Source organism: Oncorhynchus nerka, linkage group LG17, assembly GCF_034236695.1.
Source record: "Oncorhynchus nerka isolate Pitt River linkage group LG17, Oner_Uvic_2.0, whole genome shotgun sequence".
NCBI classification, from domain to species: domain Eukaryota; kingdom Metazoa; phylum Chordata; class Actinopteri; order Salmoniformes; family Salmonidae; genus Oncorhynchus; species Oncorhynchus nerka.
The window spans coordinates 33,066,703-33,090,516 of record NC_088412.1 but is presented as its reverse complement, the minus strand read 5'-3'; the positions used below and the strand labels follow the sequence as shown (position 1 = coordinate 33,090,516).

Genomic DNA, 23,814 nt, shown 5'->3' with positions numbered 1-23,814 from the left:
ATTCCGTTTCTTTTTATCCTAAAAAAAAAAACTCCCTTGTCCTTTGAAATTCACTGCTCAACTGAGGGACATTAAAGATAATTGTATGTGTGGGGTACATAGATAGTAGTCATTAAAAACATTGTTAAACACTATTATTGCAGACTGGGTCCATGCAACTTGTGACTTAAGAAATGTTTTTCTCCTGAACATATTTAGGCTTGCCATAACAAAGGGGTTGAATACTTATTGACTCAAGACATCCCCGATTTTAATTTTTAATTATAAAAATAAATAAAAAGTCTAAAAACAACAAATTCCACTTTGACATTATGGGTTATTGTTAGTAGGCCAGTGTCACCGCATCTAAATGTAATCCATTTTAAATTCAGGCTGTAACAGCAAAACGTGTAAAAAGTCAAGCGGTGTGAATACTTTCTGAAAACACTGTAAAATCGCTCAAAGATTTACGGGGGGGGGTCCTCCACGTCTCTGGTTAGAAGACAACCTGCAGAACACAGTCAGCAACATTTTGGAATATTGCATTTTGATACGTGGGTCACCAAAACAGAAAGAGAAATGCAACACGTGTCAATCACTCCTATCGATTATCACATTGAAATCAATTGCGCGAGAGGGTGACATGGAGGTTGCACGTCCTGTTAATACTAGCACAGCTCAAAAACCACACGGAATCTGGAAATAATGTGTGCATCACTGGATAGTGGACAATTTGTAGAAGACAGCCATCTGCATTTAGAAGTGTTTAATTTATATTACTTTGTCAAGTAGTATATGACATAGCCAATGAATATACACAGAGTATACCAAACATTAGGAACACCTTCCTAACATTGAGTTGCGTGCGCAAGCCCTGATCAGCATGTAGCCAGATGAGAGTTGAAAGAAGCTTAGGCTACTTTTAAACCAGTAAAACATCATTTTCAACAGCGCATTTGAAGAAAAAATTATGACCTAGCAAATTACATTGGTTATCACTCAACTAATAAAGACTAATATTGCGCAGGACACTTCAAAACATTCAAATGCTGAAGGTGACAACCAGATGTGCCCGATCAGGAATAGGCCTTCCTCTCGTTGGTTAGCGCAGTTTGACTATGTTACTGTAATGACCTGACTAGATCATAAATGAACAACAGACAGAGGCCTGAGCTTGCGAATTGACGGTTTATTGTTTGACTATGTTACTAATGAAGCCCTAAGAGAGAGAGAACAAAGGCTGGGTTCCACGCCACTCCGCCAACCACCAGGATGCCCGGCATCAGAACATTCCAAATTCCCGTGATTGGCAGACAGGTTGATTGACATGTAGACCAACTGACCATAGCCTAGCACATAACACACAGCTGTCTGTTCCACACTGCAAAATTACTTGTAGACCAATGACATGCTTAGTTCCACACTGAAGGAGAAGACACAGTGGTCACAAAATGTGATATTTTCAGAAAGTAGAAAGAAAGTAATGAGTAAGACATTTGTGAACTGGCGATTTGGGACTTTTGAATAGATTTTCTGACAGATGCATGCTACATTTGGAGTGGTTTGGGCTCCTGTGGACAGATCCCTAGTGACAACGATTGGTTGTCACTGTTATTTAAGTGGTAGTTTGACTGTCAAGTCAGCGTATTGGTGTGGCCAGCAACTTTTAGAGAGATCCCTCCCCCCTAATTATCGGTGCCATTTGAGAAAGAAAATGACAGTTGCATTCTAAGTCCTGCAACCTCCAGCGTGTATGACAAAATCAACAGTACCAAAATAAAGATATTGCTCTGTTTAAGCAAATGATCGTGTCATCTTGTTGACTAAACTTTTATACTAACATCACCCAATCGGAGGTAAAAACGATGTTTAATTCCCCCCAATTCAATGTGGTCAAAACACCAGCTTGTGTAATGTAGTAGCACATACTGTACACATCATGGAAAGCAGAGTAATATACATTAATTAGATATGGCAAAACAATTAAATACCTTAATTTAGGATAGGAAATAAAGCAAAGATTTGTTCAATAATCAGATCTCACTAGTTTAACCATTTAGGCTTTTTTTTTTTTTAATTGCTCCCAAGCACAATCTAACCAGGCACTCTAGACTGGATGCTCCATAGGGCAGGTTGAACGTTTGATGTCCCTAACCGGAGGTAAGAATGAGCAGATCAGTCCGGACACGGAGACAGCACCGATCAGGAGAAAAGAGGAGTGGGTCGACTCTGATAGAGGGATAGTAAATCTATTTAGCCATAATTTAGCCATAAATAGACTTACTAGCCCTGTCTGAGTCCTCTAAAAGGTTATCCGAGTCCTGTAAAGGTTACCTCAGGAAGCCAGACAGATCAGAGTCTACCTCCAGCGCTCTCAGATGACCTCAAACAGGTCTGTTCATTGAGCCAAAGAGCAGCTAGCTAGCGTTACTGCTCCTACTGCCCCTGCACGCACTCCTGCATGGAACCAAGACAAAGACTAACTTCCAACCACTGGTTTCTATGGCAACTCGTCTCAGCAAGTCTTTTTGAGGGCTATTTATGGGCCTCTTTACAATGTAGTGAATCTTATGAAAGAGAGTCATTCAAAGTCAGAGGGGTATGCAGTTCCTGGGGGGGCTGGTGGGGCCGGGGGAGGGGCGTAGGGCAGTGCTGAAGTTAATGGACTATCACTTTCTCTAGACGGGTAAAAGCTACAGTAACACACCATAGAGGAGTGAACAGATGGAGGTCTGGCTCACACATGAACATCTTACTAGTCCTCAACTCTACTACTGGCTCGGTGTACTACTGGCTCGGTGTACTACTGGCTCGGTGTACTACTGGCTCGGTGTACTGGCACTAACGATCTTCCGGTTCCTCCTGCTATCCCTAATAGGTTTTTCAAAAAATTGGAATATTTGTAGTACTTTTTATGTTAATATATTCAGCCAACTTGTGCAATGTTAAGATATGAAGCAGATTGCGTTCTTCACATTATGAAGCTTACCGTAGTTCCCCAGAACAGTTAAGCCAGTGTTTGTAAATAGCACAACGGGAGAAAGCGGGAGCTGGTGAGTCCACGAGTCTCTGTTGTGCACATGAGGTGATGAAGTCATACTTCTATGCCATTTACTATTAAATGTTAGCCAACAGATATCTTATACCGGCTTTCTGCCGTGTTTGAGAAGCCAAAGAGCTCTGGATTAGTTATTTTTTCCCCTGTGCTTCCCACTAGCGTTTTTTCCCCCCTCTTCTTCCTCCTCCTCCTCCTCCTCTCCCCTCAGTGTACACATGCAGCTCTTCCATCAGAAAAGCATGAATCACAACTTTGTGCAACTGAACAATTTCACACTTCCGCTTGTAAAATGTCCACACTCACTGAAAAATGACATTCTGTAGCTACTTGCTATGCCTGTATAACTCTATTAGCTGGAGTTGTTGATCTTTGCAATTAGTATATGTTCATTTTTGTTAGTTAGCATTCAGCTAACAGCATCTATGCGAGTTCACTATTACTTGCGTAATTTGGGGGTATTCTGGTAATAGAGGCCCAATGGGCTTTCCTTGCGTTTTTCCAACACCCTTGTGTGCTACACCAGTAATACCGTAAAACCCTGGAGACCGCCCAAGCCTCATTCCTAGGTCAGGTCACTAAAGGTCTTTCTCATCCAGACTAATGCACATACAAAGAGCCATTGCATCCCATCCCGAGTGTCAGTTATAACACACACACCTCAGGAGTAGCCACTCGTTGACCCAAACCAATTTTCCCTTTACGGCCTAGTCACTGGGCTGCAGTGTGGGGGCTCCTGGGAATTGCAGTCCTTGGCTTTGATCAAAAACAGCCTCTCCTGGAGTCTGGACAAAGCGAGGGCCCATGAGGCAGCCATGTGTAGGTCTAAACCAGGGACTAGGCTACATTCAGAATTCACTTTAAGAGAGGGGGATTAAAAAAATCTATTAAAAACATTCAACACAAGTACAACTAAGACGTTGCTGAGGCAGGAGCATTTAGTAGTAAGCTACAGATTAGTCATCAAAAAGAAACCCGTTTGCCAGGAAGGGGGTCTGGGTTTATGGGAGACCATACGGTTTTGATAAAGCTGTGAGCGGCTGTGTGTGTTGGTTGGTTCGATGCGTTGTAGTGAGGTTGCCATCTTACATGAGCACGCGTGTGCATGGACCGTGTGAGTGCATGTGCGTGTCTAGCCTTTACCTGGCTGGTTGGCCCCATTCCAGCAGTGGAGACTGGTTCTGGGTGGCTGGGGGAAATCACATGGTCTGTCTGGCTAAAGCAGGAGACCTGAGAACAGAACCCTCTATCTCTGTGCCAGTTCATACACTGAGTGGGCTTAAAGACTCTCTCATAGGAAAGAGCCCACTCACATTACACTGAGGGGAAAGAGGGGGAGGGAGGAAGCATGATCAAAAGACAGAAGAGCAGGAGTACAGGAAGATTTGGGGGGGGGCGAGAAGAGACACTGAGATCGGAGTGTCAGTGTGATGGTGATGCTTCTGACAGAACCTCCACTCCAACAGGAGCCAGAAACACACAGCAACACGTTGAGACGGGGCCCCAGCAGGCTTGTTGGCCAGGACTAATATAATGTAGCAGAAACAGCTGGGGGAGCCAGAAACACACAGCAACACGTTGAGACGGGGCCCCAGCAGGCTTGTTGGCCAGGACTAATACAATGTAGCAGAAACAGCTGGGGGAGCCAGAAACACACAGCAACACGTTGAGACGGGGCCCCAGCAGGCTTGTTGGCCAGGACTAATATAATGTAGCAGAAACAGCTGGGGGAGCCAGAAACACACAGCAACACGTTGAGACGGGGCCCCAGCAGGCTTGTTGGCCAGGACTAATATAATGTAGCAGAAACAGCTGGGGGAGCCAGAAGGACAAGCAAACAGAAATCTGTTCACTTTATATCCCTGCCTGCAGTGATGCGAGCAAGAGCAGTACACTTACAAGTTCTTCCAGTAATTCACCAGGGATCTTCCACTGGGCCAGTTTGGCCACACAAAGACCATGAAGTCACTAAAAGCAATGAATCAAAAAACTCCTCCACTTATCTGTCTATTTTCCTCTCCTCTTCTCCCAGTCCATCTTGCTCTGGCTGAGGCATGTTAAACGGGCTGAGTCGTGCAGCTCTAGGCTGAAGGAGAGGCTGGGATTTTATGTTTGGTGAGTAGAGGAGCAGGCTTTAAGAGTGGCCCCGAGAGGCTCAACATCCGCACATTAACTCCTCTCTCAAGTTCACATCTCCCCTCTCTGAAGGGCTTGTTTTCTGCTCAGCCTCCCTCTCTTTCACCATTTCTCCCACAGATGTCAGCCTTTGGGCCACTCTGGAACCACAGAGTTCAGAGGGAAGTCAGCGTTAAAATCTCATGTTTCTATCCATGACTTTTCTGCCTATTCAGGGGAAAATGCAAGAGAGAACATAGGAATCTTCAATCTCCTAATCGAGAAGGAGCTCTGACAGAGGCTTTAGAATAAATAAAGTGGGATTGGGACTAAATTCAAAGAGATTACTTTACGAAATGTCATAGTTACCGGTGTATCTAGTGCCGCTCGGTGTGAGCTGAATACTAAGAGCCTCTTCAGAACTCTCCACTACCGCTCAGCTCCTAGAAGGAAGCGGGTGCAGCGTGGTTGTCGGTAGGCTTTTGTTCCAGTCAAGTCAATCAGTTAGACTGAGGCAGAGCCAGCTGTTCCTGTCCTGCTGAGTCAGTCTGGACTGATTTGGCCTTGGCAGAGGTAGTGGCACTGGGAGGATTAATTGTTTAAAAAAAGAGGACTGGATCATCTGCTAAGCAGACAGCAGCACCGCAGGACCTGAATTAGCAGCGTTTAGACAAGAGGAACACACGAACAGAGTTGAAAGTACACAGTCAATTTACTGATTACATGGGCTGTGATTGGGCCCTGATGGGCCTTGACCAATGGCCAGTGTTAAGACTTTAGGTTGTGGGTTGGTCCTGCCAGTTTCAGACCACTGGCCTTTAGGCCCGAGCTTGGCCTTTCGGGCCTCAGACCTGTGTGCATCAGCCTTTGGGGACAGAAAGGAAACAGCGGACAGCTAAACGGTTGTTTGCATTGGCTGGTATTTGGACACCTCTACAGTGGACAAACAAAGCAGTTGCGGCAAAGGACCAGTATACAAATGCTGCATCCGTTCCCCCTTTCAAAGACCATCACAGCTATGTCCATCATTTACCATTCTGTTAGAAAGCGCACGTTTGTGTGTGTAATCCAGTATGGGAGTGTGTTGTGTGCAGTGTTCTCCCAAAACACCCACAGCTTAGATCGAACGGCTAGCATTTCATTCTCCTCAGATGAATGCTGGCGGAGCTCTCGAGCCACGAAGCTAGAGAGCCAGGGACAACAGACTGGCTGCTCTACGCTCGTTCCCCCCCCCCCCCCATATTTTGGCAGACCTGAGCGAGCCCATTAGAGTCAGACCGTTGTGAACTCCACCAGCATATGCAACCCCCTTACTAGACCTGACCCCTGTCCTGTCTACCAAGACCTTGACTGGGTCTCTGCACCTGAAGCAACACATCCAATCACAGCTACGTAAGCAAAACAAAATGGTTTTGTTTGTTCACAGAGCCCATACAAACAGAACTCAGAGGCCAGAGCGTCTGCATAGCAGCTGGACTTCATCAGCTTATCAGACTGAGGGTGTCAGGGCAGGCTAATAACAGGCAGGCAGGGGCTTATGTTCTGGTCTGCCCTGGTGGTGAGAAGGGAAGGGACTGGGAGAGAGGAAAGAGCTTATGGGAGGGAGGCGCTGTGTGTTTCTGGCTCCAGAGGACAGGCTGTGAGACACAGTAGGAGCTAACGAGGGACTGCTATTATCAGCAGCTCAGAGCCCAGCTCACACAATATCAATACACCTGGAATGTGACATCAGACTTCAACACTGTTCGCCACTGTGCACTGACCGCATCGGCATGGTTACAGAGCAGAGAGACGTGTGTGATTTTATACCAGCCATGAGCGCACCACAATGACGACATTCAAATCCACTGGATCAGTTTGGGAGTCACCCAAATAAACAAACAGCACTAAAAAAAAAATGGACATCCTTGTCTCCGGGGCTCCCAAAGTAGGTCGGTCAGCCCGCCACGGAGGAAGATGTGTGACATCACTTAGGTGTGCCCAGGTAGATTGTTTCTAGTCCGGGTAGCGGGAGAGAGCATGCGTGTGTGAAACAGAATAACCAACAAGTAGAGCCTTCCCTCAGTCCTCAACAGCGCTCCTGTTTTCTATTCAAACTAACTTCAATCATTTTTAAAAATCACACTGTCAGCAGGAGAGGCCCCACACATGAGTGAGAACACTTGATATCTCCTTCACTGTCGCCCTCATACAGGATGTCCACACACACACACACACACACACACACGTTTCATCTCCGTGGCTCTGTGGGAAACAGATTCAGTATCGAAGAATCATACGACTGTAGTGGTATGCGCTGAGAAAACTGGTGGGAGGTGATCAAATGATGCAACAATTGGCTGATGAAGAGCAGCTGAGATCCACTGGTTTCCATTCACAGCGGTATCCAATGGTATCCCCTCTCTCCATACTCAGAGCACTGGATGTGAATAAATACGATCTATTCTAGGAGACACAAGGCATCAGTAACAAGTATCAGACAGGCCAAGGGTCAGTTCTCCAGTGGGACCAGCAGAGGAACGGTCTGGTAAAGTTAAAACATACTGCAGTGGGTGTGTGTGTGACAAGGCGCCGAAAGGAGACAGGTCAGAGGTTAAGAGAGTAGCCTTCTAAATTACACATCCCCCTTCGCCAACATCAACCTGAAACCCAGAGCTCCCACCAGCAGCAGCTTCATAGGGCCCTCTCTATCACTCAATCACCGCTTCAGTAACAGACAATATACACTGACCATTATACCCACTTCTAACAATCTCCCATACCCACACAGTTCCCCAGGCTCTTAAGCTCTGTGCTTCTCACCAAGGGCTTTGATTCCTGACCCTCAGAAGAGAAGTGTTTCTATGGCCACCCACCCACTGACAGACAGAGAGAGAGAGAAAGGGGAGAGAGGTGGCTGTACTGTAATCCCATTCCTATAGTCCTTGTTATAGCCCATATACATAATCATCCATAAGTACATCAAGCCCTACCACATCCCCTGGTCTCAGTGCCTGGCTGGCTCCCCCGTGCCCCTCTGATGGGGAGAGGGATGTCACTCAGGAGACAAATGCAGATTAACTGTGCCCCTGGGCCCCATAGCACAAACTGGAAACTTTATCAGCACACTGCAGATAAACAAACACAGGGCTCTGATTTCCCTTGCAAGGAAAGGGATCTGAAAGGAGAGGGGTAGAGGAAGCCTGCATGTGTGGCTGCCTTCCTTCTAGGGCTGAGCGATATAATCCAATTCATTTGAATGCATGTTTATGCTCGATATTCCAAATGCCTGTATCGCAAGAATCCTTTATTTTATTTTATTTTACACGAGCGGGTGTCTTTTTGGTCTCGTCTCTTTCACTCTTCTGTGCAGTGCGCACCTTCCCATCTACACCAGAGATGTGCATCTTGTCATTACACATCTCCACCCTAACAATGGGAGTCGTTGTCCCAAAGGCGGGCGACAAGTTTAGGTCCAAAATAAGCCCATAGAAACACATCAGGGTTATTTTGGACTGTTTTTAGCGTAATTGAAACCTCTCGCGTCGCCTCTTCCTCTATGGTTTACACACACACACCAAGCCCCTCCCTCTGCCACTCACGTCAACAAAGGTGAGAGATCACATATGAATCTGACAAGCGGTTTCAACACGCTACTTGCATTTGAGGTTTGGTCCAACAGAAAGGGACACATGGAGAGATTATTTTACGGTAATAGAGGACAACATAACCTTTCTAACGATACCCTTTTCATGTCTCAACTATTCAAAATTGCGAGCAGAGCGATACTAAAACGTGTGTATCAATTAACATAGATTCTGGGAAATGAATGCTCAGTTCGACCGGCGCGGCATTGCGAGTAGCATTTTAACCAAAGACTGTTATACTAGCTGTCTAGTCTGTTTTATAAAATGTGCAGTAAGCATAAAACAATTACATAAGGAATAGGAAACTCGTTCCCATTCTGAGAAATAAGGCAGGCCACTTGATTTCATCATCTGAACAAAGTGGACAGGCTAGCACGCTGTTCAAACAGCTGGAGACAGACAGAAGGGTGTGTTCATAACAATTAAACTGTTCTACCTTGTTAGCTAGCAAGTAGATCCAAGTTGGCTAAACTTGAAAAATAAAGATTACCTGCCTACTTCCTCACTAGCTCGTGGGCTTGTGCTTAAGAGATTGTTAATGAGACCGGTGTTACGTTTCTACAATACTTGCTACAAGAAGTTCGTCATTATTAGTGAATGTGCATTACGCATGGTTCTGGTAAAAAAAATTAATAGACAGACTTGAGAGATCAGTGATTGCAAAAGAAAAGCAGGTTGGACTATTTTGATTAAAAACATCATTATTGGGTGTTATGGTTGTGGAAGGATTCTATTTAGCCTAGGTATGTCTTCACAAGCCTTGAATTCATCTGACTACTGCTGACTGGTCTAGATATCGTGACTCGCCCATAGGTTTGAAAGAAAATTAGTTATGATTTGTAGGCCATATCACCCAGCTCTACCTCCTTCCTATCTCTCTTTTCAGAAGATGGACCACACATCTGTATGCAAAACCTCAGAGGTGAGGCACACACACCATCCACAGTGGGAGTAATGGGTCAGAGGTCAATCAAATGAAAAAGAAACTCCCACCAAATCATGACTCAGCCCTGGGGATGGGAACTGGACACTTAACATGACGGCCAGCCAATCACAGACCAATAACACCACAAGGTCAGAGGTCAAGCTGCTCTGCTAAAGCTGTGGAGTTACAGGGCCAGAGGGACTAGAGGAATTGAGATTGAAATCAATCACATAGTGGTGCTCCAACATCTGACACACAGTCAAACATTAATTTAACTGACAAACAACCAAAGTTCAGGGTGAATATGGGGTTATGATCCACTAGTGTTGCAAAATCCCAGGAACTTCCAATAACGTCCATGGTTTTCCCAAATCCCGGTTTAAGATTTCACAGTAGGCTTGGACGATTTATACCATATACCGTTTATAACGTATACTCGGAGAAGGGGTGTGTTGGGGACAGCTATGCCACTGCTTTTAACTATAAGAAATCTAAGATGTGCCAAATAAATGATATCCAGCTCAGGACTCCAGCTTTGCATTTGGTTTGCTAACTTGCTAATTAAGTGGCTAGATGTCAATATCAAGCTTCTTGGTTACAGCAGAGACATTCTAGTTGGAGTACAAGTCTCATTAGCTAACATTCCACTCCTTGTATCCTGACCAGTTGCATCACTGCCTGGTACGGCAATTGCTCGGCCTCCGACTGCAAGGCACTTCAGAGGGTAGTGCATACGGCCCAGTACAACACTGAGGCAAAGCTGCCTGCCATCCAGGACCTCTACACCAGGCGGTGTTAGAGGAAGGCCCTAAAAATTGTCAAAGACCCCAGCCACAGACTGTTCTCTCTACTACCACATGGCAAGCAGTACCGGAGTGCCAAGTCTAGGACATAAGACTCCTGAACAGGTAACCAAATGGTTACCTGGACTATTTGCATTGTGTGCCTCCCCCCCAACCTCTATTTTATACTGCTGCTACTCTCTGTGAATCTTATATACATAGTCACTTTAACTATACATTCATGTACATACTAGAGGTCAAGCGATTATGATTTTTCAACGCCGATACCGATACCAATTATTGGAGGACCAAAAAAGACGATACCGATTAAAAATGGGTCAATTTTTATTTATTTGTAATAATGACAATTACAACAATACTGAATTAACACTTATTTTAACTTAATATAATACATCAATTAAATCATTTTAGCCTCAAGTAAATAATGAAACATGTTCAATTTGGTTTATATAATGCAAAAACAAAGTGTTGGAGAAGAAAGTAAAAGTGCAGTATGTGTCTTGTAAGAAAGCTAACGTTTCAGTTCCTTGCTCAGAACATGAGAACATATGAAAGCTGGTGGTTCCTTTTAACATGAGTCTTCTATATTCCCAGGTAAGAAGTTTTAGGTTGTAGTTATTATAGAACTATTTTCCTCTATACCATTTGTATTTCATTAACCTTTGCCTATTGGATGTTCTTATAGGCACTATAGTATTGCCAGTGTAACAGTATAGCTTCCGTCCCTCTCCTCGCTCCTCCCTGGGCTTGAACCAGCAACACAACGACAACAGCCACCATCGAAGCAGTGTTACCCATGCAGAGCAAGGGGAACAACTACTAGAAGGCTCAGAGCGAGTGACGTTTGAAACGCTATTAGCGCGCGCTAACTAGCCAGCCATTTCACTTCGGTTACACCAGCCTCATCTCGGGAGTTGATAGGCTTGAAGTCATAAACAGCGCAATACTTGACGCACAACAAAGAGCTGCTGGAAAAACGCACAAAAGTGCTGTTTGAATGAATGTTTACGTGCCTGCTTCTGCCTACCACAGCTCAGTCAGATACTTGTATGCTCAGTCAGATTATATGCAACGCAGGACACGCTAGATAATATCTAGTAATATCATCAACCATGTGTAGTTAACTAGTGATTATGATTGATTGTTTTTTATAAGATAAGTTTAATGCTAGCTAGCAACTTACCTTGGCTTACTGCATTCGCATAACAGGCAGTCTCCTTGTGGAGTGCAACGGAGAGAGAGGCAGGTCATTATTGCGTTGGACTAGTTAACTGTAAGGATTCCCCGAGCTGACACGGTGAAAATCTGTCGTTCTGCCCCTGAACGAGGCAGTTAGCCTAGGAACGGTGGGTTGTCATTGAAATTAAAAATGTGTTCTTAAATGACTTGCCTAGTTAAATAAAAAAGGTATAAAAAATTATATATTTAAAAATAAATTACATTAAAAAAAAAATTGGCAAATCAAGCACCCAAAAATACAGATTTCCAATTGTTATGAAAACTTGAAATCGGTCCTAAAGAATCGGCCGATCCGCTTAATCAGTCGACCTCTAGTACATACCCTACCTACCCTACTACCTAAATTGGCCCGACCAACAAGTGCTCCCGCACATTGGCTTACCGGGCTGTCTGCATTGTGTCCCTCCACCCCCTCTTTTTACGCTTCTGCTACTCTCTGTTCATCATATATGCATAGTCACTTTAACGATACCTACATGTACATACTACCGCAATAAGCCTGACTAACAGATATATATATTGCCTTGCTACTGTTATTTTCAAATGTCTTTTTACTGTCGTTTTATTTCTTTACTTACCTACACACTTTTTTTCCCGCACCATTGGTTAGAGCCTGTAAGTAAGCATTTCACTGTAAGTATTTGGCGCACGTGACAAACTTTGATTTGATATTGCCAAAGACAGGCCTTTCTGCCATCTTCAAAAATGTATTATATCATTAATGAGAGAGGAGAACCGAGGAGTTGATCCTGATTCGATTTAACCCTCACAGCCATCCTCCAATCACAGCAGAACACGTTGGTATCCCGTTGCTCAGCAACCGGTTTTTTGTCTAGACGAAACCAGTCTGCCCAAAGCTGCTAGCTCACATGCTGCAAATCCCAATCACAAAACCTCTGCTTTGATTTTAAGCCTCACAATAGAGCATCGTGCCTAGTTAGCTGCACGTTGAGACTGCCGAAAGGCCAGACTCTTTGGCAATGAGATTGGGTGGCAAGGAGCGGAATGTTAGCGAAGACTGGTACCCAGACAGAGAGAGATATATATATATATAGCGCCCCTCGTGGGCACTTCCGGTAATACCGTATACCCTGGTATGGTACAGAAATGGTATGAAAATCTGGATACCGCCCAACTCCAATTCCCAGAATCAAGAGGGAATAAACCAGGAAGACGGGAATCCTCCAACCAGGATTTCTGGACAACCAGGGAATTTCTTGAAAGTTCCCGGAACTTTGCAACCCTATGATCAACCAAAGGCGGCATAGCCAGGTGCCTGCTGTTGTGTGTTTGAGACACTTGTGCCATGAGTTTGTTAGTATATAAAAATCAGGAAGTCTCTGTGGCTGGACCACACACAGTCACTCTGGAGACCCAGTAGATGGACAAGAGAGTTTGGTTGGTCATCACAGGTGTGTGTCAGCACTGCATTAAAATAGAGGTCAGACAAACCCCCCCCCCAACCTCATGCTGACAGAGCTGTTGGGGGTATGGGGTGCATGTGGATGGGGGCATGTGGGGGGGTGGGCCTGGGGTTGGCGAATGCTGAGTTTAGGCCACCCAGAGTCTAGTGCTTACACAGAGACCAACATTCCTACCACACCTTCACAGACAACAGAACAAACACATACACACTGAATTGGAACTGATTACAGTCTAAAATTACACAGTTGTTTTAGTAACACCAATGATTAGAAGAAAAATGTCCCTTTAAGCCTTACATTACATTGGAATACGTGATGAAAGTAAAGATGGTCGACTCATCCCCCCCATAAATATGAGAGTGTCAGTCTGTCAGGACAGGAGGCAGACGCTGCTGCAGATGACTCTGCCCTGGGGGCAACAGCTACTGCAGGTGACTCTGCCCTGGGGGCAACAGCTGCTGCAGGTGACTCTGCCCTGGGGGCAACAGCTGCTGCAGGTGACTCTGCCCTGGGGGCAACAGCTGCTGCAGGTGACTCTGCCCTGGGGGCCTCCATCTGCTTGTCTGCCTCCCCCTCCAGCCTCCCATTCTGCCCATCTGCCTCCCCCTCCCGCCTCCCATTCTGCCCGTCTGCCTCCCCCTCCCGCCTCCCATTCTGCCCGTCTGCCCCCCCCACCCCCTCCCGCCTGCCTCCCTTACCCCTCCCCGCCCGCCTGCCTGATTCTCAACACACACTGCTAAAGCCTAATTAATGAACAGCCACCGTATATCATACCAGAGCATAACCTAAAGATCAAACAGCTACCAAACTTCACTAGACAGACACAGAAAACCACACACACGAACAACAAGAAGCTGTGTGTGTGAGCTTGCCGTTTGGACGAGACCAGACAGGCCCAGTGTTTAAGAAAACAGAGATGTTGACCACCTGTGGCATTCCATACACACACACTAAGCTCTGTCTGAACACACGCACAGCTTCTCAGGTCTGTCTGGGGAGGCAGATAAACAGATCAGACATACATTAACACAGACACACCGTTCTGTCTGGGGAGACAGATAAACAGATCAGACATACATTAACACAGACACACCGTTCTGTCTGGGGAGACCGATAAACAGATCAGACATACATTAACACAGACACACCGTTCTGTCTGGGGAGACCGATAAACAGATCAGACATACATTAACACAGAAACACCGTTCTGTCTGGGGAGGCAGATAAACAGATCAGACATACATTAACACAGACACACCGTTCTGTCTGGGGAGACAGATAAACAGATCAGACATACATTAACACAGACACACCGTTCTGTCTGGGGAGACCGATAAACAGATCAGACATACATTAACACACCGTTCTGTCTGGGGAGGCAGATAAACAGATCAGACATACATTAACACAGACACAATGTTCTGTCTGGGGAGACAGACCTACATACACCTTACATTTCTGAGCTGAAAACATTCTTTGAATGATGCAAACCCCTGAGAGGGACAGTCATTCCCATAGCATAGCCAGCATGGGAAACATGTATACCCAGACATAATGCCCTGATTCCGAGCATACATATACAGTGAATTGTTTGCTAGTTCCAGAATGTGAGCAGTGCTGTCTCACTGGCCAATCAATCCCAGTCTAATCCCATGAACCCTTTAACATGGAGAGAGACAGGCTACAGCCACGAGGAGAGGGAGAAGGGGGGGCAGAAGACGCCACTTAGCAGAAAGGATGGGCACCCCAGAGACGTGAAAGAAGAGGTGATGGTTTCACAAAGGACATTAGGTGGATAATCAAAACCTCAGACAATAATACTACCTGCTCCCTCTGGACTGCCATGGGAAATACAGAGAAGAAGAGAGATAGGCAATGTGAGAGAAGTGAGAAGGAAGGAGAGAGAAAGACAGAGAAGAAGAGAGATAGGCAATGTGAGAGAAGTGAGAAGGAAGGAGAGAGAAAGACAGAGGAGAAGAGAGATAGGCAATGTGAGAGAAGTGAGAAGGAAGGGAGAGAGAAAGACAGAGGAGAAGAGAGATAGGCAATGTGAGAGAAGTGAGAAGGAAGGAGAGAAAGACAGAGGAGAAGAGATAGGCAATGTGAGAGAAGTGAGAAGGAAGGAGAGAGAAAGACAGAGGAGAAGAGAGATAGGCAATGTGAGAGAAGTGAGAAGGAAGGAGAGAGAAAGACAGAGGAGAAGAGAGATAGGCAATGTGAGAGAAGTGAGAAGGAAGGAGAGAGAAAGACAGAGGAGAAGAGAGATAGGCAATGTGAGAGAAGATGAGAAGGAAGGAGAGGAGAAAGACAGAGGAGAAGAGAGATAGGCAATGTGAGAGAAGTGAGAAGGAAGGAGAGAGAAAGACAGAGGAGAAGAGAGATAGGCAATGTGAGAGAAGTGAGAAGGAAGGAGAGAGAAAGACAGAGGAGAAGAGAGATAGGCAATGTGAGAGAAGTGAGAAGGAGAGAGAAAGACAGAGGAAATGTGAGAGAAGTGAGAAGGAAGGAGAGAGAAAGACAGAGGAGAAGAGATAGGCAATGTGAGAGAAGTGAGAAGGAAGGAGAGAGAAAGACAGAGGAGAAGAGAGATAGGCAATGTGAGAGAAGTGAGAAGGAAGGAGAGAGAAAGACAGAGGAGAAGAGAGATAGGCAATGTGAGAGAAGTGAGAAGGAAGGAGAGAGAAAGAGAGGGAAAAGTATAGGGCATGTTCATCTGTTCCCAGAGGAGGTGTAAGTATGTGTTTGCCAGTGTGTGGGCAGAGTGAGGGTGTAATGAGGTGGTTCCATCACACAGGCCGAAGTGAGCCAGACAGCCAGCAGAGAACACCGCCAACAACAATATGACGTCATCAAAGAGGGCCAACAGCAGCGGGACTCAGATGCAAGGAGGAGCACTGGAATTGAATGAGATACTTAATACCAGGACAAAGCGGTAAACAACATTGTTCCGCACTAATTTAAAAAAATCAAAAACAGGTACAAACAAACAGAATAAAAGCACTTATTTCCCTGACTGATAAAATCTCGTTCACTCATGGCTCCCTCGTCTCTCTGCAGCAGACATATGGTGAGCAATATGTTTGGAACATCAAATCGCAATAAAGAATGGCAATACAGTAGAATTGTGAGAATCGTAATACATATCGTATCGGCACCTAACTATCGTGATAATAGGTCTCCGGCAATTAACCGCCCTGGAAAGAGAGGGAAGCAGCCACGAGTTCTACTAACGCATCATTACTACAGAGGAAACACTGGCCTAATTCTAGCCCCGAGCTTCAGCTAGACAGGATACTGCTGCATCTCTCCCCTCAACGCACACACGCTGGCGTTCCCACACGACAGGAGGTCGTCCTCCGGCGTCGTTAAATCAACATTTGCCGTCGAGCAGGATGTCAGATAACCCAGCGCGTACATTTTGGAGAGGTTTCACACAAAGCTAACGTCCCATCAAAAGTGGCAATGTGATAATGACACCAGCTGTGGAACAATTTCAGATCCAGGTACACTGATTCATTCTACTAAATCAGTTCAGTTTGAAGACACTTGGTCAATCGTCCACACATCTATAGCAATCCATTGCTGACAAAATATTCTGTTTTAAAACAAGCCTGAGCTTTCAGTAGATTAACAATTTCTCTAAGACTAAAATGCAAATGAAAGACATCCAGGGGGAGGGACCTCTCCCCGTGTTAATGAGCAGGTTATTTTCATCAGTCTCTGCTGGCTCCGACCCCACACAGCCATGACCCCTGAGCCTGACCTGACTTCCACTTACAACGGCTTTTACCCACATCACATGATAATGATCATCTCATCCAAACCTGTGGGAGGATGGAAAACTACTGTGTTGTTCTAGTATGACTCAACAACAAAGCAAGGAGGACAAAACATCCCAGTAATCGGAGAGCCATAGAGCTAACCTGACTCATCAGTGATGAGGTCCCCTCCACAGTCACACAGCCTTTCCCTGAGGCTGCCTGCTCCGCTCCTTTATTCCCCATTATTCAGAGACATGCCAGGGCAACGGTGTCACACCACTGGTGACTTCTGTTACATTGTGACAGGCCAGGGTCAAGGAAGGGGAGGGACCATTGACCCTTTTACAATTAACACCTTTCCCATAGCATTCCTTCCTCACCCTTTGTCTGCCACTGGCAGCACCAACCCCCCCCCCCCCCCCCCCAAAAAAAACACAGCCCCCTCTCCCCAAGTCCCTCCTGACACCCATGTCAGTCAGTCAGATCAGAGGAGAGCAGAAACAAAGCCCTGTTATGCATCTGTCGGTCAGGCTCCGCCCCCTCTCCCCTCAGGTCCATTCTCTGGGCCAGATAAGAATTAGAGGGGCAGGCAGGGCTGTACAGGAGAGCCAAGCTGAAGGGGCCAGTTCAAAGAATGAGAAACTCACAACAACAACTGAAGGAGCGACCGAGTCCAATGGGAGAGAGGGAGTCAGTGTGGTGTGGTGGAGGACCGAGTCCAATGGGAGAGAGGGAGTCAGTGTGGTGTGGTGGAGGACCGAGTCCAATGGGAGAGAGGGAGTCAGTGTGGTGTGGTGGAGGATCGAGTCCAATGGGAGAGAGGGAGTCAGTGTGGTGTGGTGGAGGATCGAGTCCAATGGGAGAGAGGGAGTCAGTGTGGTGTGGTGGAGGATCGAGTCCAATGGGAGAGAGGGAGTCAGTGTGGTGTGGTGGAGGACCGAGTCCAATGGGAGAGAGGGAGTCGGTGTGGTGGAGGACCGAGTCCAATGGGAGAGAGGGAGTCAGTGTGGTGTGGTGGAGGACCGAGTCCAATGGGAGAGAGGGAGTCAGTGTGGTGTGGTGGAGGACCGAGTCCAATGGGAGAGAGGGAGTCAGTGTGGTGTGGTGGAGGACCGAGTCCAATGGGAGAGAGGGAGTCAGTGTGGTGTGGTGGAGGACCGAGTCCAATGGGAGAGAGGGAGTCAGTGTGGTGTGGTGGAGGACCGAGTCCAATAGGAGAGAGGGAGCCACTGTGGTGTCGTGGAGGACCGAGTCCAATAGGAGGGAGACCGTGTGGTATGGTGGAGGACCGAGTCCAATAGGAGAGAGGGAGCGAGGGAGTCACTGTGGTGTCGTGGAGGACTGAGTCCAATAGGAGAGAGGGAGCCCGTGTGGTGTGGTGGAGGACTGAGTCCAATAGGAGAGAGGGAATCAGTGTGGTGTCGTGGAGGACCGAGTCCAATAGGAGAGAGGGAACGAGGGAGTCACTGTGGTGTCGTGGAGGACCGAGTCCAATAGGAGAGAGGGAGCAAGGGAGTCACTGTGGTGTCGTGGAGGACTGAGTCCAATAGGAGAGAGGGAGCCCGTGTGGTGTGGTGGAGGACTGAGTCCAATAGGAGAGAGGGAACGAGGGAGTCACTGTGGTGTTGTGGAGGACTGAGTCCAATAGGAGAGAGGGAGCCCGTGTGGTGTGGTGGAGGACTCAGTCCAATAGGAGAGAGGGAGTCAGTGTGGTGTCGTGGAGGACTGAGTCCAATAGGAGAGAGGGAACGAGGGAGTCACTGTGGTGTTGTGGAGGACTGAGTCCAATAGGAGAGAGGGAGTCAGTGTGGTGTCGTGGAGGACTGAGTCCAATAGGAGAGAGGGAGCCCGTGTGGTGTGGTGGAGGACGGAGTTCAATATGAGAGAGGGAGTCAGTGTGGTGTCGTGGAGGACTGAGTCCAATAGGAGAGAGGGAGTCAGTGTGGTGTCGTGGAGGACTGAGTCCAATAGGAGAGAGGGAGCGAGGGAGTCACTGTGGTGTTGTGGAGGACTGAGTCCAATAGGAGAGAGGGAGCCCGTGTGGTGTGGTGGAGGACTGAGTCCAATAGGAGAGAGGGAGCGAGGGAGTCACTGTGGTGTTGTGGAGGACTGAGTCCAATAGGAGAGAGGGAGCCCGTGTGGTGGAGGACTGAGTCCAATAGGAGAGAGGGAGCGAGGGAGTCACTGTGGTGTTGTGGAGGACTGAGTCCAATAGGAGAGAGGGAGCCCGTGTGGTGTGGTGGAGGACGGAGTTCAATATGAGGAGAACCAAGTGGGGGCAGCGAGGCGAAGGGTCCCTGAGGAGTCGACCAGCACTCCTTGACTCACTGGGCAGGGAGGGAGGGATAAAACCGTTCTAGCACCCAGCCAGGCTTTGATCTCTGCCTTTCATGTTTTGACATATTCCACCTGCATTACCCTCCCCTCTCCCATTCAGCTCTCCCTCGCTCTACAGTAAGATGCCTTGGGAGGGAGCAGAACAGACTTCACAAAGACAACATGCTACAGCAGAGAAATGCAGGGAAATTATGCTTGAAAGTGCTTTGAAGACACTTGGTAATGCGCACATTGCCTTCGGGAAAGTATTCAGACCTAGACTTTTCACACTTTTTTTCATTACAGCCTTATTCTAAAATTGATTAAATAAAACATCCTCAGCAATCTACACACAACACCCCATAATGACAAAGCAAAACAGAAATACCTTATTTACATAAATATTCAGACAATTTGCTATTAGACTTGAAATTGAGCTCAGGTGCATCCTGTTTCCATTGATCATCCTTGAGATGTTTCTACAACTTCATACAAATTCAACTGATTGGACATGATTTGGAAAAGGCACACACCTGTCTATATAAAAGGTCCCACAGTTGACAGTGCATTTCAGAGCAAAAACCAAGCCATGAGGTCAAAGGAATTGTCCGTAGAACTCCGAGACAGGAATGTGTCGAGGCACAGATCTGGGGAAGGGTACAAACAAATGTCTGCAGCATTGAAGGTCCAAGAACACAGTGGCCTCCATCATTCTTCAAATGTAGGAAGATCGGAACCACCAAGACTCTTCATAGAGCTGGCCGCCCAGCCAAAGAAAGCAGTAGGGGGAGAAGGGCCTTGGTCAGGGAGGTGACCAAGAAGCCAATGGTCACGTTGACAGAGCTCCAGAGTTCCTCTGTGGAGATGGGAGAACCTTCCAGAAGGACAACCATCTCTACAGCACTCCACCAAATCAGGCCTTTATGGTAGAGGGGCCAGACGGAAGCCACTCAGAAAAAGGTACATGACAGCCCAATTGGAGATTGCCAAAAGGCACCTAAAGACTCTCAGACCATGAGAAACAAGATTATCTGGTCTGATGAAACCAAGATTGAACTCTTTGGCCTGAATGCCAAGGGTCATGTCTGGAGGAAGCCCGGCACCATCCCTATTGTGAAGCATGGTGGTGGCAGAATTATGCTGTGGGGATGTCTTGCAGCGGTAGGGACTGGGAGACTAGTCAGTATTGAGGCAAAGATGAACAGAGAAAAGTACAGAGAGATCCTTGATGAGAACCTGCTCCAGAGCTCTCAGGACCTCAGACTGGGGCGAACGTTCACCTTCCAACAGGACAACAACCCTAAGCACAAAGCCAAGACAATGCAGGTGTGGCTTCAGGACAAGTCTCAATGTCCTTAAGTGGTCCAACCAAAGCCCCAACTCAAACAGCCCTGGAGAGACCTGAAAATAGCTGTGCAGCAACACTCCCCATCCAACCTGACAGAGCTTGAGAGGATCTGCAGAGAAGAATGGGAGAAACTCCCCAAATACAGGTTTGTCAAGCTTGTAGCGTCATACCCAAGAAGACTTGAGGCTGTAATCGCTTCAACAAAATACTGAGTAAAGGGTATTAATACTTATGTAATAAATTATTAGCAAACATTTGAAAGAACCTGTTTTTACTTTGCTATTACAAATTGAAATCCATTCTAGAATAAGGCTATAACCTTACAAAATGTGGAAAAGGCGAAGGAGTCTGGATAATTTCCCAGTATTGTGTAATGTGTGGGTGTGCGTGCGTGCGTTCATGTGTCACGCGGTTGTTTAGGCTAAACATGATAGCTCGGGGCATTGAGAGTTCCATCCCCTTACTGAGGGGGATCATATAAACCTGAAAAGGACCATATAATGGAGCAGTCACAAGTATGACTAGCTCTTATCTCCAATAAACAGGCTTTTCAGAATAGAGGGAAGTTCCAACAGGCCCAGCTTGAAATGGGCTGACTTTTGAAGTGATACTACAGTAAATGAGGCAGCTCAACCAGCATTAGGTAGTTTCACCCAGAGGAGAATGGATCTCTATACCTGAACGGTTAAAACAGACACAGTAACACAACATTCCACTGACCACATACAACCTGTCCATTAACCCAGCTTCTTCCTGGAGTATTATTGAATGAGGTACAATAGACCAAACACAACTTGTCAATACCTGAATACTGAGTGAAGCCAGCTCATACAATACCTAGGCTAAACATGACAGATTGTCTGTTACAGTACATGCAGTAATCTTATGTTGCGTCACTGGTAGGCCATTTCGTATAACATGAGTGACAGAATGACATGCCAGTAACATGGTCCTTAACATTTTACCAGATTATTCCATTTAAAAAGAATCCTAGTTTTTGTTGGTGGGGGAGAAAGAGCAGATGACATGCCATGACAACTACAGTGCCTTCAGAAAGTATTCATACCCCTTGACTTATTCCACATTTTGTTGTGTTACAGCCTGAATTCAAGATTAAAATAGATTTATTTCTCACCCATCTACACACAACACCCCATAATGACAAAGTGAAAACTTTTGCAAATGTATCTCATTTATATTTGTATTCACACCAGAGTCAATACTTTGTAGAAGCACCTTCGGCGGCGATTACAGCTGTGAGTTTCTGGGTCCCTAAGAGCTTTCCACACCTGTGTCATGATGCTGGCCTCTTTGGGTATAGCAAACCATCCCCCTCTCCTCCTTCAACTAGGTTGCTGTGGTCAGAGAGACGTCGTAAATTCCTGAGAATCTCCTCATGGACACATAGTAGAGAGAGTAAACTTTCATAGAGGACAAAGGAAATCCTTCCACCTCACAGAACTTGAGGTACGAACAAATGTCATGTTCCGGAGAAAGTGTAAAAGATGGGTGAAGAATCCAGCTACGAACTGGTCCGTTTGTCACAAGTTGGGGAAGCTCATGGGAGACGGTGTGGCCACATTAGCATAACACTTTATATAATAGCCTCAGATATGAGGTTTACATCTAATTGTTGTATAAGATGAATGATTGAGTATGATACTGTTTGTATAATGGTGTAATGATTGTGGACTGTTTAATGAAGAAAAATACAATTCCCTTTTGATTTGAACTAAATCAGAGGACCGCCCCTGAGCCCAGTTAGGGTCAGACATCCTGGGACAGCCCTCTTCGGCCCTTCCAAATAAAACCCCACTCGGGTTTTCGATCAGCAGACCGAGCTTACCTCAATTACGAGATGGCTAAAGGTTGCAGATCATGCTGCATGAGGCAAATGGTGGTCACACCAGAGACTGACTGGTTTTCTGACCCATGCCCCTACTTCATATTTTATTTTTAAAAGGTATCTGTGACCAATAATCTATAGATTAGGGCCTAATTAAATGCATTTCAATTGACCAATTTCCTTATATGAACTGTAACTAAGTAAAAAATCTTTGAAATTGTTGCATGTTGCGTTTATATTTTGGGTCAGTATAGTTTTAAGTCAAAACAATAACTCGGCCAGTCATGAACATTCACTGTCTTCTTGGTAAGCAACTCCAGTGTAGATTTGGCCTTGTTTTTTAGGTTATTTTTATGCTGAAATGTGAATTCTTCTCCCAGTGTCTGGGGGAATGCAGACTGAACCAGGTTTTCCTCTAGGATTTTGCTTGCGTTCAGCTCCATTATGGTTATTTTGTATCCTGAAAATACATTCCCCCAGTCCTTAATGATTAAAAGCATACCCATAACATGATGCAGCCACCACTATGCTTGAAAATATGAGGAGTGGTACTCAGTAATGTAGTGTGTTGGAATTACCCCAAACATAACACTGTAATCAGAACAAAAAGTAACTGTAGAGGCTTCTTATTCCTTTGTCAATTAGGTCAGTATTCTAGAGTAACTATAATGGTGTTGACCCATCCTCAGTTCTCCTATCACAGCCATTAAACTATGTGACTGTTTTAAAAAGACACCTTTGGCCTCGAGGGGAAATCCCTGGGCAGTTTCCTTCCTCTCTGGCAACTGAGATAGGAAGGATGCCTGCATCTTTGTAGTGACTGGGTTTGATACACCATCCAAAGTGTAATTAAAGGGATATTCTCAAAGGGATATTCAATGTTTGCCTTTTTCTTTACCCATCTACCAATAGGTGCCCTTCTATGCAAGGCATTGGAAAAGCTACCTGGTCTATGTGGTTGAATCGGTGTTTGAAATGCACTGCTCGACTGAAGGACCTTACAGAGAATTGTATGTGTGGGGTACAGAGATGAGGTAGTCATAAAATATATAAAACATTCACACATAGTGAGTCCATGCAACTTATGTGACTTGTTAAGCAAATGTTAATTCCTGAAATTATTTATGCTTGCCATAACAAAAAGGGGTTGAATACTTGACTCAAGACATCTCAGATTTTCATTTGTAAAAATTGTTTAAAAAAAACACAATTCCACTTTGACATTATGGGGTAGTGTGTAGGCAAGTGACAATCTAAATGTATCCATTTCAAATTCAGGCTGTAAGACAACAAAATGTGGAAAAGGTCAAGGGGTGTGAATACCTTCTGAAGGCACCATCTGAAAAGAACATCCTGGACTGGTTTCATGTTACATAT

The 23,814-nt window shown here is 45.9% G+C and overlaps 1 protein-coding gene across 2 annotated transcripts in view; it reads right to left on the bottom strand.

Moving 5' to 3' along the window:
• Positions 1–23,814, bottom strand: part of LOC115145105 (E3 ubiquitin-protein ligase SH3RF1-like) — a 55,850-nt gene that overhangs the window by 29,471 nt on the left and 2,565 nt on the right. The gene's annotated exons all lie outside the window — the stretch shown is intronic.